Source organism: Platalea leucorodia, assembly GCF_965183815.1.
Source record: "Platalea leucorodia genome assembly, chromosome: 1".
NCBI classification, from domain to species: domain Eukaryota; kingdom Metazoa; phylum Chordata; class Aves; order Pelecaniformes; family Threskiornithidae; genus Platalea; species Platalea leucorodia.
In genome coordinates this window covers 106,327,450-106,341,858 of record NC_138823.1, presented here as the reverse complement: position 1 = coordinate 106,341,858, position 14,409 = coordinate 106,327,450, and the positions used below count along the sequence as shown (strand labels likewise).

At 38.6% G+C, this 14,409-nt stretch overlaps 1 protein-coding gene across 1 annotated transcript in view; it reads right to left on the bottom strand.

Moving 5' to 3' along the window:
* Positions 1–14,409, bottom strand: part of TNS3 (tensin 3) — a 231,977-nt gene that overhangs the window by 41,555 nt on the left and 176,013 nt on the right.

Here is a 14,409-nt window from a genome sequence, read left to right as displayed (position 1 = left end):
TTCCAAAGTAATGTATGAATGTAATGTAAGTAGTAACCAGGTAATTAAAATCATTCATATACTTGAGTTTTGTCAACATTTTATCAAATTCATGCTTCGTTAAGGTATTTTTTTACACAGAGCTTTCTAACAGAATCAGACTTCGTTATACTTAGGGGGCTGTTCATCAATGAAACCTCTTTGACATCAACACTTTTAATGACAAACAAAAGGCATCTGACAAAAACTCGCCTTTTGTTTGTCCTTCTGTCACAAGTTCAAAGTTTCAACCAGCGGAGATGAGTTCCAGGGAAGAGGAACAAAAATCTGAAACTCTAAAGCCAGGAGATATAAAGGGCCAGACTGAAATTTTATTGTATACAAAAGCATAGAAGTAAGAATTGGGAAGGGAGAGAGGAGTGTTGGATGTCTCAGGTGAGGAACTGGTTGGGTTTAGGTGAGTGCAGTTTGTGAGATAACGCCATTCCAAAACAAGAATGTCTGTTATTTGGCAAGGAGAATTGCTTTCATGGCTGCACCAGGCACAGCACAGAGAAAAAGATCAGGTCGTCCATCCTCTGCCAGGTGGTAGTATTTACTCACATAGCAAGGCTTGTGTACAGTTCTCCTAGGTAAAGTGCACAAGATTCCCAGTTTCATCAGAACCATCACACTGCAAGATCTATCCAAAGGAGCTTAAAATATAGGGCTTAAATTGTAACATGCACCTTTCTCCAACAGGAAACCCTGCAGGAGGGTGGCTACGCCGTGGCCCTCAGACGCAAACTCGGCAAACTCCACAGTTTGTAAAGGAATGGCATACATTTCCCTGCGACTCCAATAACTGACAGAAATGTGAGAGTCAATCTCAAGTGATAGTGCATTTCAGATTTTGTCTACTAGCTGCCTGAATATGAATAGATTCATGAAATAACATGCCTAACTCAGGTGTAGAAAAACACAGACTAATTTATTTTTTTCCTCTTCTGCAGGAGGGAATAAACATGAAGAGAATCAACGTAGAGAACAGCATCTTAAAAAACAGAGCAATCTGGCCTTTGGACCACAAACACTTAAGTGGGACTGAATGTGTATTTCCTCTATGTCCTCACTCAACACTGGCAGGTCTGTAATTCTGAAATTACAGAACACCTTTGACTTGTGAATGCAGCAGACCAGACCCTTCCAGGCACCCAAACACAGGGTCATTTTAGGACTTGTTTTGACATTGTTTTGCATTATTTTGACAAGGTGTCCTGGTTTCAGCTGGGATAGAGTTAGTTTTCTTCTTAGTAGCTGGTAGAGCGCTGTGTTTTGGATTTAGGATGAGAATAATGTTGATAACACACGGATGTTTTGGTTCTTGCTGAGCAGAGTTTACACCAGTCAAGGACTTTTCAGCTTCTTGTGCTCTGCCAGGTGCATAAGAAGCTGGGAGGGAGCACAGCCAGGGGGGCTGACCCCGACTGGCCCAAGGGCTATTCCATACCATATGACATCATTCTCAGTATATAAGCTGGGGGAAGAAGAAGGAAGGGGGGACGTTCGGAGTGATGGCGTTTCTCTTCCCAAGTACCCGTTACGTGTGATGGAGCCCTGCTTTCCTGAGGATGGCTGAACGCCTCCCTGCCCATGGGAAGTAGTGAATGAATCCCTTGGTTTGCTTTGCTTGTGCGCGCAGCTTTTGCTTTACCCATTAAACTCTCTTTATCTCAGCCCATGAATTTTCTCACTGTTACTCTTCCGATTCTCTCCCCCATCCCACCGGGGGGGAGTGAGCGAGCGGCTGTGTGGTGCATAGTTGCTGGCCGGGGTTAAAACATGACACATGCTGTGCTCACAGCTGTACTTCAGTTTTTGGGGCTTTCTTTTCCTCCAGCCTTCCCTCAAACTACATGGATTACTCTGGCACATCACAGTGCCACGTCATATAGTAGGAGGCCTCACCCTGGAAAATTTGAAAAAGCTTGTTTCATGCAATCATAGCAAGGGAAGTAGTTGTTCCCGTGGATTTTTGTTAATTTAAGCTTTTCCAGACAAAAGGACTAGTAACATCTCAAAAATGCATGCTACGCACGTGCGCTGCTAACTAGCATCAACAGGTATGTGTAAAAACAATCCACATCTGCCAGACTGCCTGCTCATCCTGTATTTCTGTTAAACTGCTGATAAATTTCTGCCAATGGCTTATCTCCTGCATCTTCAGAACAAGCAAAAATTAATGGTGGACTGCTGGGCTTCCGATTCTTCTCTTTTTTATAAATGGGTAACATATTACTCATGTATACTTCAATGAATACATACATAGATAGTTATTGGTCAAATGACAGATTTATGTGGGGAAAGGCATGACTTTTTCCCACTGAAAGGGAAAAATAGAAACCAAACTCTCTACAACTTAGTGCTTCAGAAACTTCTCAAGTAATCAATTTTTCACTGGTTCTTAGAGAGGAAAACAAAAGAAAAAAAAACCCACCACCAGCACCCACCAGTGTATTATCAGGGTGTATTTCAGGTTTAACTGAGGAGGCGTATCTGCTTTGAGATCATGATCAAAAGTTACAACACTGAATGCTTGTATAAACACATTTTTTTCCTGTGTAATAATTTGATTATACAACTAACATTTTTTTGGCATTTACAACTTCAGAATTACACTTTTTATTGCCTGAATTTTAGAAATGATGCGCTCTTGTAGTTACCACTGAAGATAATGAAAAACTGTGTTCAGCACCTTTGGAAATGTCATAATCTTTTCAGCTAATAGGTGCATATTCCAAGTACAGTCAGTTATCTTGGACAGCAACTATAAAAACCCCTTAAATACATACATACATACGTACCAGATAATGCTACTGCTTTCTCTCAAGAGAAAATGCTTTTGGAGTCGAGCTACAGGAAGGATGTAAGCTGTACACTGCACAATTAAACTTTCAGATGTATTGCTGCTGAATGGAATTCAAAGCCCCAGGGTACAAACCTGGATTTGCCTTGTAATAGATGGGAAACACGAGCTTTGGAAGAATCACGTTCATTTGGTCACCTAAGGCTAGGTAGTAAACACTGCACGAGGGAGGTTTTATGCTACTGTAGAAAGCTGACAATTCCAGACGAAAGGAATAGTTTTACACAAGTTTCACGCTTACACACTTTAAGTAGTCTAATAGAGTTAGCCCTTTATCCTCTATCCTATTCAGAGGACCTCCTCTAAATCAGGCCACAGATTTGAATTCAAGATTTCCTCCTGTGAGAAGCATGCTCTACTGTTACGCTAACATCTACTAAATAGTAACATGTATGAACTAAGCCAGAAAAAGAAATTTGGCCCAAAAGCATCATAGTTTTCAGACTTGCATAGGAAAGCCTGGTTCAAGTCCTGCTGATAATCATGCAGAAGAGGGAGATGACCTTGGACCTCTCCCATGACATATGAATACTCTAATTGACTATTAGATTTGCATGGAAAAAGCTCCTACTCCTTCTAAATGTGGTTTAGAAAATGTCTAAGATTTAAGTTCAGCTGGTGGAAAATGGAGAAGACAATCATGCTTGTACATGCTACTGGCTTTAACAGCACAACTGTACAGACGTGTCAAGGCCCGAGTGATCACATATAATGTCACTGCATTGAAGTCACAATATTTACTTTGCTGGTTGCAATGCTGATGCCTACTGAACTCACAGCCCTCAGCACTGGGTGGTAGGAGTAGGAGGAGAATTCCTCAGACTGCAAAGTGCCAGAGCTGTGACAGTCAGTGCTTACACTCCCTTGCATTGGTATTCTTCTCTGGCGACCCATGGGTCTCTTCTGACCTGCTTTTCCTCTCAGAGTAACTCAACCTGAAGTTTCAAAAATCCATCAATTTCCTGAATGATGTCTGAAAACAGTTCTTTGACATGCAGGTATTTACGAGTCTCTTAGTGCATCTGGTAAGCTGACTCTGGTGCTTAGCAATGATCCAAATAGACTGGTTGTATAGCGTGCTCCCTGACAGAGCAAACATAAATTGGAATGAAATTTCTAGAACAAATATTGCATACAGAGGACATTATTTTGAATGTATTCAACATTCTCTATTTTGTTTTCTAATGTTTTCTTAAACTTTTCTTCTTTTTCAAACATCCTTTATAATAATACATTCATTGCCAAATATTTGTGGCGATTGAGGACAGGCGGGCAGTTTTCAAATTGCTAGGCTGCCGCTCAGACATAGAAATAAACGGTAAGATAAAAGAAAGAAAATCTAAGCACAGCAGAAACGTTTTCATTAATATTATACTTCACTGTTTCATATAGTGTTTGAGCTTGATCTTACAATTTCAAGGGATGCGAGTGCAGTATGAGGTCCGTCTTACTGACACAGGTCTCAACTTTCATTAAAATGCACAGTTATGCATACCTTAGTATTAGGCAGTTTTATCAACTCTCTGAGTGTGTCATCTCCCAAGTGGGCAACAAATCGGTTTGCAAAGAATTACAACCAATAGGCACCCTTCAAAAGCACTGAATGAAAGTTATTAATAATACACTCTCTTTTGACCAGATACGAAAGCGTGGAAATAACAACAATGAAAAAAAAAGCCACAACCCATGTGTAATCTCAAGCTATTTTTAAAATACACCCACTGTTTTACAGAACAAAAAATATTTTGCTAATCTTCGGATAACATTTTGCTGTGACCAAGTATAGAATGGATTTATAATCTAATGCATCTCATCTTAGGAAACCAGGAGCTGCATCTATTCTCTACCCTCAATACAGAGGAGTTCTTGAATGCTTAGGAAAAACAAGCCTTTCCTTGACAGCATTTATTCCAATTTTTGCATTAAACAGTTTTAACAAAATAAGCACAATATAAACTTTACTGCCATTTATATGATTCAACTTTCTGATATTGGCAGGTAAATGTATACAAGTGAAAGCTCGGCTTGGCTCCAGTAATTAAAGACATCTGAATGAATGTTCCCTTAACCTTCTTATACATTTCATTAACTTGTTTTCCATTTATCTTCAAAGAAAAAAAACACCATAAACAAAACTCTGAATATAATAAATGATAATAACAAGAAATCACAAAATTTTTCAGGCTTTTTGAAAGCGATAAAACTCACATGGTGCAATTTCATCTTCTTATAAAGAAGTCTATATAATCTTTCTGTTACAATTTTTATTTCCTAGAGTTTATCTGGTACACACATCAATTCAGGGATCCCAATGACTATCCCACAGATCCAGAACAACTCACCTGCAGCACTACATTATCTTCATAGCTGTTTTATAATCTCCCAGCAAAGAGTTTCATTTTCAATTACTTTATTCTTGAAGCTTTCTGGACAAATTCTTAAAACATTGTGAAAGCTCTGACACAAACTGAGAATATTCAGGAAATCCAATGACAATAGCGGGCACAAACTAACAGTGTGATTGAAATACCACAGATGCAGTACTATTCAGACTTAATTTTACTTACACCCCATTTAGAGTTTGTGCTTTTAAGATAGTGTTTGATGAAGGACTAAAAAAAAAACCCAAGAATCAATTCTGCTTTCTGTACTAGTTCTTCTTAACATACCTTCATTACATCCCTCAGCCCCAGCTATACTGACTCTACTCCTCCCCAGCTTCCTTCCTGCTGTTTTTTCCGCAACACACACATGTAGTTTTTTCCTCTCCAGGAATTTTCTCCCACTTTTCCCATTCCAAGTGCTATGTATGTGCCAAACCTTCTGGGAATAGAGGGGAAAAAATTCAGTGTACCTGTGGCCCCTCAGGGATCCTAAAGTCACTTGGGAAAAAAGAATATTAAAAAAAATATATATATATATATATAAAAGAGAAATCTCATATACCAAGTTTTCAGAGCAGGGGGTGGTGGAATAGGGCAGGAGGTGAAAATAAATGAAAGCAAGCTGACAGTTCCAAAGGCTATTAAAGAAATTGTGTGATTTTTCAAGACTTTTTGAAAATAAGTAAGCAATATGCAAACAATAAGGATTAACCTTAAATCCAATACTTAAATCAGAAGTTTCAATTGTTTCTTGTCAATGTCTGTTTGGTGGATAAAACACCTATGTAGTTAAATAAATATAACAAAATGAAGCACCACTTCATCTGCTTACAAAGAAAAATATTAATGAGCATCTTCCAGAATACACAACTGGTTTTGCAAAATGGTAAACAGAGAGAAAGGGAGAGATCACACAAGTGAGTACTCACCATATAATCTTGGTGCAATTTACTAACCATGATGGCAAGTATCTTATGCAAAACTTCATTTTTACACAGAAGAGGAATATACTAAAGGTGATACTCCAAAAGCTCAGTGCCTATCACTTGATAAACATAACTACTTCTTAGAATGAATCAAGCGACTCCGAATTTCCTAGCATACTGTTTTGTATTTGCTTTCTGCAATGTCAGAAAAATGGTGGGCCACTGATTCTTCCAAGTTGTTACTGCAACTCATAAGTATATTTACTACATGTATTAGTAGCATATTTGTATGCTTCAATTGGTAATGCTGACAGTGCACAATGAACAGAGATTAATGCAACACAGCCTTTTATACAAGTAATGAGCTTTTTTGTGTGCCATTTTGAAACGGTGGTAAGTCCTCAAATTGCCCACATATTTATAATGGCTAATTCTAATTATGAGGGTTCATTGGTCTATCTCATGTTTATTTTGCAGTCACCAGTGAAGCATTTCATCATATAAATGCATTAGACAAAATGCACAAAGCTCAGGTTCCACCCCTACAATTTCCTTTATATCCTTGTGGTTTTTCCCCCTCAAATGTTTTGTTATGCAGGAAAATCATGCAGAAGCAGCATTCTTTATATAATGTCTTGAAAATGCCACAAGGTTCGTGGTCATTCTGTTATGCACAGGGAGTAAATTCTACACCTGTGGGCCATCTGTTGAAAACCATGTGTCCTAAATACTCAGTAGTCTTAACCTGGTGACAGGTGCTTCCACTGTTGCAGTACAGCGCAGCCATGTGGGGCACTCAACGCCACTGATGGCCAGACAGTCTTCAAAGAGCTTGGGAGCCTCTGCAACGCAGGCTTTGAAGACAGAATCAAAGCCTTAATATTGTGTGGCTGTCAACTGCCAAGATATGCAGTGAAGAGAGTTTCTAGTGAACTGTACTGCCAAGCATGCAGGTGCTGTTTTCTGTGTTGCTGCTGGTTCCAGGTTTTTCTGAGTTAATAACTCCTTTTGAAAAAAGGCCATTGTTTCATTTTCAATTCACAGTGTTACAAATAGTAGACAGACTGGATTAAAGTGAGGTGCCCCAAATAAGGGATGAAGTCTACAGGTTGGGTCTTCTTGAAGGAGAACCTATCAGCAGTTACTTGCTTTAATGGTATTAGCGTGGCATCAAGGAGCAGTCAGACCTGTTGAGCTACCATTGATGGAAGACTTATAACATGTAAAAGACTTTAAAGATGTCCTGAGCTAAAAACCTTCTTACATATGAATTCCTGTAGTCAACAAGGCATTTTCATCACAAGATCTACTGTGCCTTTAACACAGTTCAACATTTGACATGAGGACAAAATGAATGGGTGAGAAAGTGGAGAGCTTGTTTCTACAGTTAGGGTCCCTGCCACTTGGATACTTATTTTCCTGTGAGAAATGTTAATTCACATTTGCTATTTTAAGCAGAAGACTCCACATAACTTTTCAGCAGCATCTTTGTTCAAATGAATAATGCAGACAGTGCCAACCGGCCTCTGAGAGGACTGTTAACTTTCCCTTTTTAGAGGCACAGTCTCAGTTCTTGTATTTGCTTATCAATCAGTACTTTCCTCGCATGATGGAATGAAAAGTCATCCAGTAAAACCAAGAAAAAAGAGCGACGTGAATACTTTCACAGAAGGTGCAACACAGTACAAATCAGAAAGTCTTTCCAAATCAGTTTGGGATTCATTCTCCAACACAATTTTAACAGGGCACGATACGGCTTAAAGCTCGTTCTGATCTGCGATCACAGTGTTTCTGTCTAGATGGAAATCCTGCTACAAAAGTCAGGGTGGGAGGAAGAGGAGACAGTGACTAGCTTCACTCATCACCTCTTCAATGCAATGGCTGAAGCACCTAACCATCCTCTCTTTTTTGCTGTTTTTTTTTTTTGTTTGGTTGTTTTTGTGTTGTGTTTTTTTTTAAATTCTGCAGGATTGGAGAGCAGCTGCACATGGAATTATGTACATGTGAACTAGATTACGCATTCTGCTAGCACTTAAAGTCAACCTATTTTCCATGACCATCTGTAGCATATGAATTTGTCTCATGTTCAACATGATGTTCAACCTGTAGATCACACCAAATCCCATCCCTTGCAGAAGTTTAGCTGACGGGGCCATAAGAACATTTTACCGTGAAATATCTTTGTCTTTACATAAGCATCAGATTTAAACAATTTTTGATTCTGTGATCAGATACAACATTGGCTACAAACCAAAATATATTCATGTTCCAGAGTATTTTATCAAACTACAGTATCCAAAACCAATGCAAGACAGAATATACTTTAGACAATGAGCTTTCTTATGAAAATTCAGTAACAAGAATGGCATCTTTTGTCAGCTTTAACATATCAGCCAAAGAAAAACACATTTATATTGTCCCACTGCTCCTTCATCACATACTATCTTCCATGGACTTGGCACTCCCTACCTTTTTATATTCGGGTATGTATACTTGTATTCCTTACTCCTCTCAATCAAGGACATGTTAGAATTTTGAAAGAGTGGCTAAAATAGGTACAGATTTTGTAAAGTTTTATGTAGAAACACTTAACAAAACCAGTCCATATTTAGCAAGCTAAATGGATTAATCTCTAAATCATTTCATTCTTATTCTAAGCCAGAGAATAAAGCTTTGGTAAGTTAATCAGTGTGCACTGGGAGAGTACCTCCCATGAGAATCTTAGCCAAACTAGGTACAGAAAAAAAAAAACCACCTCAATTAAAGCTGATTATCAAACAGCTCAGTTGTAGACACAAACTATAAGTATTTTGGTTACTATTGCTCACTAAAAGCAGGCATAGACTACAGGTAATTCAAGTTATTTTCAGTTTCAACTTGGTTCTTCTACTACAACATATTTGCACCATTCAGATTGATGCAAATTAAATGAAACTGTTAATCTAGTCAGCACACAAGATGGAACATTATAACCTTTGCTGTGAATTTGGGCTACCAGACTGAAATCGCTGATAATAAGCATTGCTTCTTTCTCTGCAGGCCAGACAAGATAGAAAGTTTCCATGTTTGTATTTGAAGGATATGTTAACAACTGTATTATAATATAATCAGCGGTGCAAAGGGAAGGAGGTCTGTGACAATAAAGACTGGAAAATACATCAAGTCATCTCCAAACTTTGTGCAATAAAAAGTTTGTATAAAGGTTAGTTTTACTCAGCTGAATCTGTCAATGAAAGTAATCCAGAGAGGAAAAAGTGGGACATTATGTTGGCTTCAGTGCTTACGATGGCCAAGAAGTGGCCTCTGAACATTTATGACTATGCTTTCCAGCATTCCACATGCTCTTTCTGGAAGATCTGATTAAGCTTATGTTCATAGAATCTGAACAGGAGAACCGAGTCCCTTCCTACTTGCTCCTGAACCCTATGGAGGCTTCATATGCACTAGTAAATGGTCTGTTTTATCATAACTGAGAAATATTAGCTGTTTCATTATAAAAATATCGTGGAGATGAGCACTGTATCTACCCACGAGATAAACATGTCAAGGTCAGCTGCAGGACAATGAAAAACATAACAGAGACCTTGTCTATCTGCCTTGTAGCAAACACCATAAATGCCTTGTCTCTACTTGTTTTTTTAATTGCTCATTAATAGCCTCAACGTTCAAAACAAAAAACCCCCATAAAACTAACAAAAGAAAACCAAACAACCCAAAAAACCCCAAACCCAAAAGCACAACAACAGCAAAAACCAAAATGCATCTTTATTTCCAGTAGGACAGAGCTTATGATAACCATCCACTGAAGTGGATGCACTGATGTCCTAAGCAAATAAACCCGGATGTCTGGAAGAGTTCCGTATCTATCTCTTGCTTTGGACATGTATACCTTCTATAAATGGTTACGGGGAAGAGAGGAAGGCGGGTATAAATAATTATTATATGAAACCTTTTCATATTGTGGAGAAAGTTTTTGCACATCATAGACTGGGAATTTTTCCCTCTCACAAATTAGTATCATTTTTATTCCCTATGCTACTAACCCTTCTGACACCCAGAAAACGTTTTCAGTTCAGAACCTTGACTTTTTTTATCGAACAATTAAGCAGTACATTTCATTTCCCTTGCAACTCAGTGACTGGAAGAAATTACAATCCTGGAATAACAGTATGAAATTACAACAGTATAAAATTATAATCAGTACTAGAATTACATAGTAATGATGATATCTGTTAGGTTGTGGTTTTGCCTTCCGAAAGATTTATGAAACATTCATCGCTCTACTGGGTGATGTAACAGAGTAAGCCTACGTTAGTCAATGGGGGGAATTTAGGATTACAATGCCTCTGTCAGATAAAAACAGAGTCTGTATGAGAAAAACCATGGAAATACACCAGTGTCCGGTCTTGAAGCATTCCATGACAGCATGAGGAGAAAAGATGACCTTTTGACAATTTTTAGAAAAGATGCAGCTCGTATGTGTAACACAAGCTTTGAGTACAGTACCTAGGCTCCATGGCGGATATGAAAAGGCAAGGCCTTACACATGCTTGAAGGCTGTGAGATTCCTCATACCAGCAGGAGTGCTATCATTCCACCATATGCACTGCTTGAACTGTGCAAGTTTACTTAGGCTGTTCAGAAAAGATGGAAAAAAATGTCTTCTCTTTGTCAGTACATGGATAAAGGATTATAGACAATCTTCCCTTGTTCCACAGATCCCTGCCTTCTGCTGCAAGACAGTGCCTGTTTGTGAATGCAGATTTTCTGCAAAGCTCTGTCTGTGCTCTGGCCAGGGCTGAAGAAGGGGCAGCTCCTCATGTCCAGCCGGAGGGGTGGAGTGGCAGGGGTGGTTAGCCAGAGTTCAGTCCTCTGGCAAAGAGCTTGCTACAGTCTTATTTGTTACTTCTGTATACAAAGGGACTTCAATTAGCCGTATGCTGTCTGAGACAAGAGAGCCTTTATAAGCTTCAAAATGGCCTACAAATAGCACTTCTGTTCCTTCACTGATGTGGGGGACTCTCGGGCTCTACCGTGGGATGTACAATGGCTAATGTGTTACGCAGAGAGCTGTATCTGGGTTCTATCTGGAACCTGCTTTTTTGTGGGGTATTTATAAAACTAGCCAGTTTTTAGACTGCTCAAGTTTGTCTTAAGAGACAAGATGTCTTTCAAAAGATAATTCAGAATGAACTCTGTGGGTGCTGTATTACTTGCAAGCTATGTAAAGTGAGGAAAAGGGCAATGAAACCATGTCAGCAGGCGATCACTGGAGCAGCAGAGCTGACGCGAAAGGACTGCATGCCTGAACACAGACTGAGGGAGGTTAAACTTGCTCTTGTCTAAGAACAAGGCTCTGGAAAGAAGTCCTGCTCTTTTGAGCTGGTGCAGGCAGGGCATCTTAAAGAAATGTATGTGGAGAAAGAAGAGGTAGGGCATAGCTAATGAAAGGGAGACAGATACATACCACCACTAGACTGACTTTCCCTAACAAAGTGGTTTCACCTGGAAAGAAAATGAAGATTTCTAGGACTAACAGAGCACCATTTTATACAGAGTTTTGTCAGGCTTCAGTGAAGACAGTGCCCTTCACTTCAATAAATAGTTTAAGAATCAGAATTGGATGCATTCAAGATAAAAGGTACACAGTTTACATCAAGAATAACTTACAAAAGAACAGATAATTTTATCATTTTGTATACATGAAGACTAGATGTCATTGTAATTGTTGAATATAGAATACACAAACCCACATATTGTTCTTCTACAATGTATACTTTCATACTTTTCTAAAATCATATCAATTCTCCCTTGATAAGTGCTAACTACACTGAAAGCTACTCTCGACAAGGAAGGCGGGGAGAAATAAGACAGTAATATATCTAGATAATGGGTAGCCAGACGTTACAGCATCCTCACTACTAACTTGGAATGCAGATAATCAGCAAAGCTGAGATGCAGAACAAAACAATTTTGAATTCAAGTGTGATCTGAACTGAGACAAAAGGGGCAATATCTTAGTGGCAGAAATTAAGACTCCAGAGTCCATGACTCCAATGGCCTCAATCTGTTGAAAATCTCCGGAGAAGTCAGTATGCTTCCCAATTTCTACCAAAATAAAAAACATGAAAGCATTTAAAAGAAGAGCAAGGCTGCAAAGGAAAGTACTAAGAATTGGAGCCGTAAGAATTGTTGCGAAGTGCATACTGTTCTGTTATAGTCACCTTTGTCACACGTGCATTAGAGCAGTCTCAACCGCAGGAACAGCTACTTCTGTTCCCGTCAGATTCGTGGCCTCATTCAACACACAAAACACAATGCTCTTGCTCTGGGCATGAATTAGGGATTGGTAGCAAAAGTAATGAGAAGACATCTTCTTCACTTCTTGCCAAAGTCAGAAGACACAGAAGCAAGTAAATACAGCAAATACTTACTGAAGATAGAGGCAATAAATAAAGCAGAATAGTGAAGGGAAAAGAGAGAAAAGAAAAAAAGTATTTAAAGTAGGATTCTAATATAGCCTCCGGCAATAGACGTTTCTGTGCTCTGGTGGAAAAGTCACCCACTTTCTTAGAGGTGCTCGCTAATGGAGTATTGCATGTTTTCTAGCTGACCGACCTCATACACCTTTAACCTTTATTGTCAACGTACACTATGTTTGCGGCTAAAAGCGAAGCCATAGGGAGCTGAGCACTTAACCTGTAGCATTCAGTACACCTTCAGCATCATTTTTAAAGGAGCATTCAGAGGGAGAATTACCTGCTTTGGTCTAAGCTGAAGTAATTATTTTCAGTGTCCCATTAACTGGGTATCTAAAACCCGGCATTTGAGAGATGACAGCATTTGGAATTAAGCAGAAGAATCACCAACAAAATAGAGAAACACACTGAAAGCCACAAAATTTTCCAGGGCAAGTTCTAAATCTTAGCAACAGTGATGGAAACCATTTAACAAGAAAGTGTTCAGCAGATTAACTCAACGTAAGCAACCTGTTTTTCAGATTTGCTGAAGCTGCCCTCAGGAGGATATCTACCACTAATTAAGAGTTGAAAGAGGAAAGGGCAAAGCCACAGCAACTGAATCATAAAGAGATGTCTTGAACTGTGTAGAAGACTGCTTTATTACTACAGAGGATTTTATTCTGTGTTGATGTTATTTGCTTTTGATAACTATTAAATGAGGCAAATTAAACAGAAAGGGTTTTTTTCCAAAGTTAAAAACACAACACTGTAACTATGATTGCATCAAAATCCACCACGAAATTTATTGGAAACTCTATCAAGATCCTGCCTGAGAACACAGTCATAGACTAAGCAATAAAATTATATATACACATGAATTATCATCTGAACATCTCCTAATGCATACAATTTAAATGAATGTCTGTGATTTTTATTTGGGTTTTAAATAAATTATGTTGGCTTCCTTCTATGTCCAGCACTTTCTGACGCAGTCACATGAAATACTTTTTTTTTTTTTTCCCAAACTTATTGTTTTAAAATAATTTCACACAGAAAAGGTGACAGGTAATAATAGCTTTGCTGCTATTTTTAGCAGCAAAGAGTTAAGGCCTTAAAGAAGAATCCTTTATTAATAAAATTCATAGCTAGATCACATTCAATCTTTAACCATATAATTATCTATTACCAACTACTTTTCCATGCTCGTGCATTTACAAACTGTATTGTGGCAAAAAAAACCTCCAGAACATTCATTCCTTTGATTAAGCATCTCCTTGACTTGAGCATAGCTACTGCCAAGCTCTATTGTCAGCTTCATTTGTCTGTCAAGATGGCAACATGGATATCACCCCTCTTTCCTCAGATGGAGACAAAACCTACTAAAAATCAGAAGGAACTCAAGCCTCCTGACAATACTATTTTGATATTATCAAATATCAGCAGAGAGATTGTGAAACATTGAAACCACGCAAACACGTACAAAGAACAAGAGCAGGATAGCCTCAAACACTGAATTGCGTTTCCTCTTATTGCCGTGACGCAACTGCCTAATTGCTCCACACCGATTTGGACACTGAACATGAACACGGGACTCCCTATTGGCAATTAACGGCATTAGATCTTTCTTGGATAATTCTTCATTGTTTACTTCTTTTTTGATATGATTAAAATAGTACTGCTAAATTCTATTTCGCCGACTTGCACATCTAAATTCACCAGGTATATGTCCTATTTATAAAGGAATAACCACTATT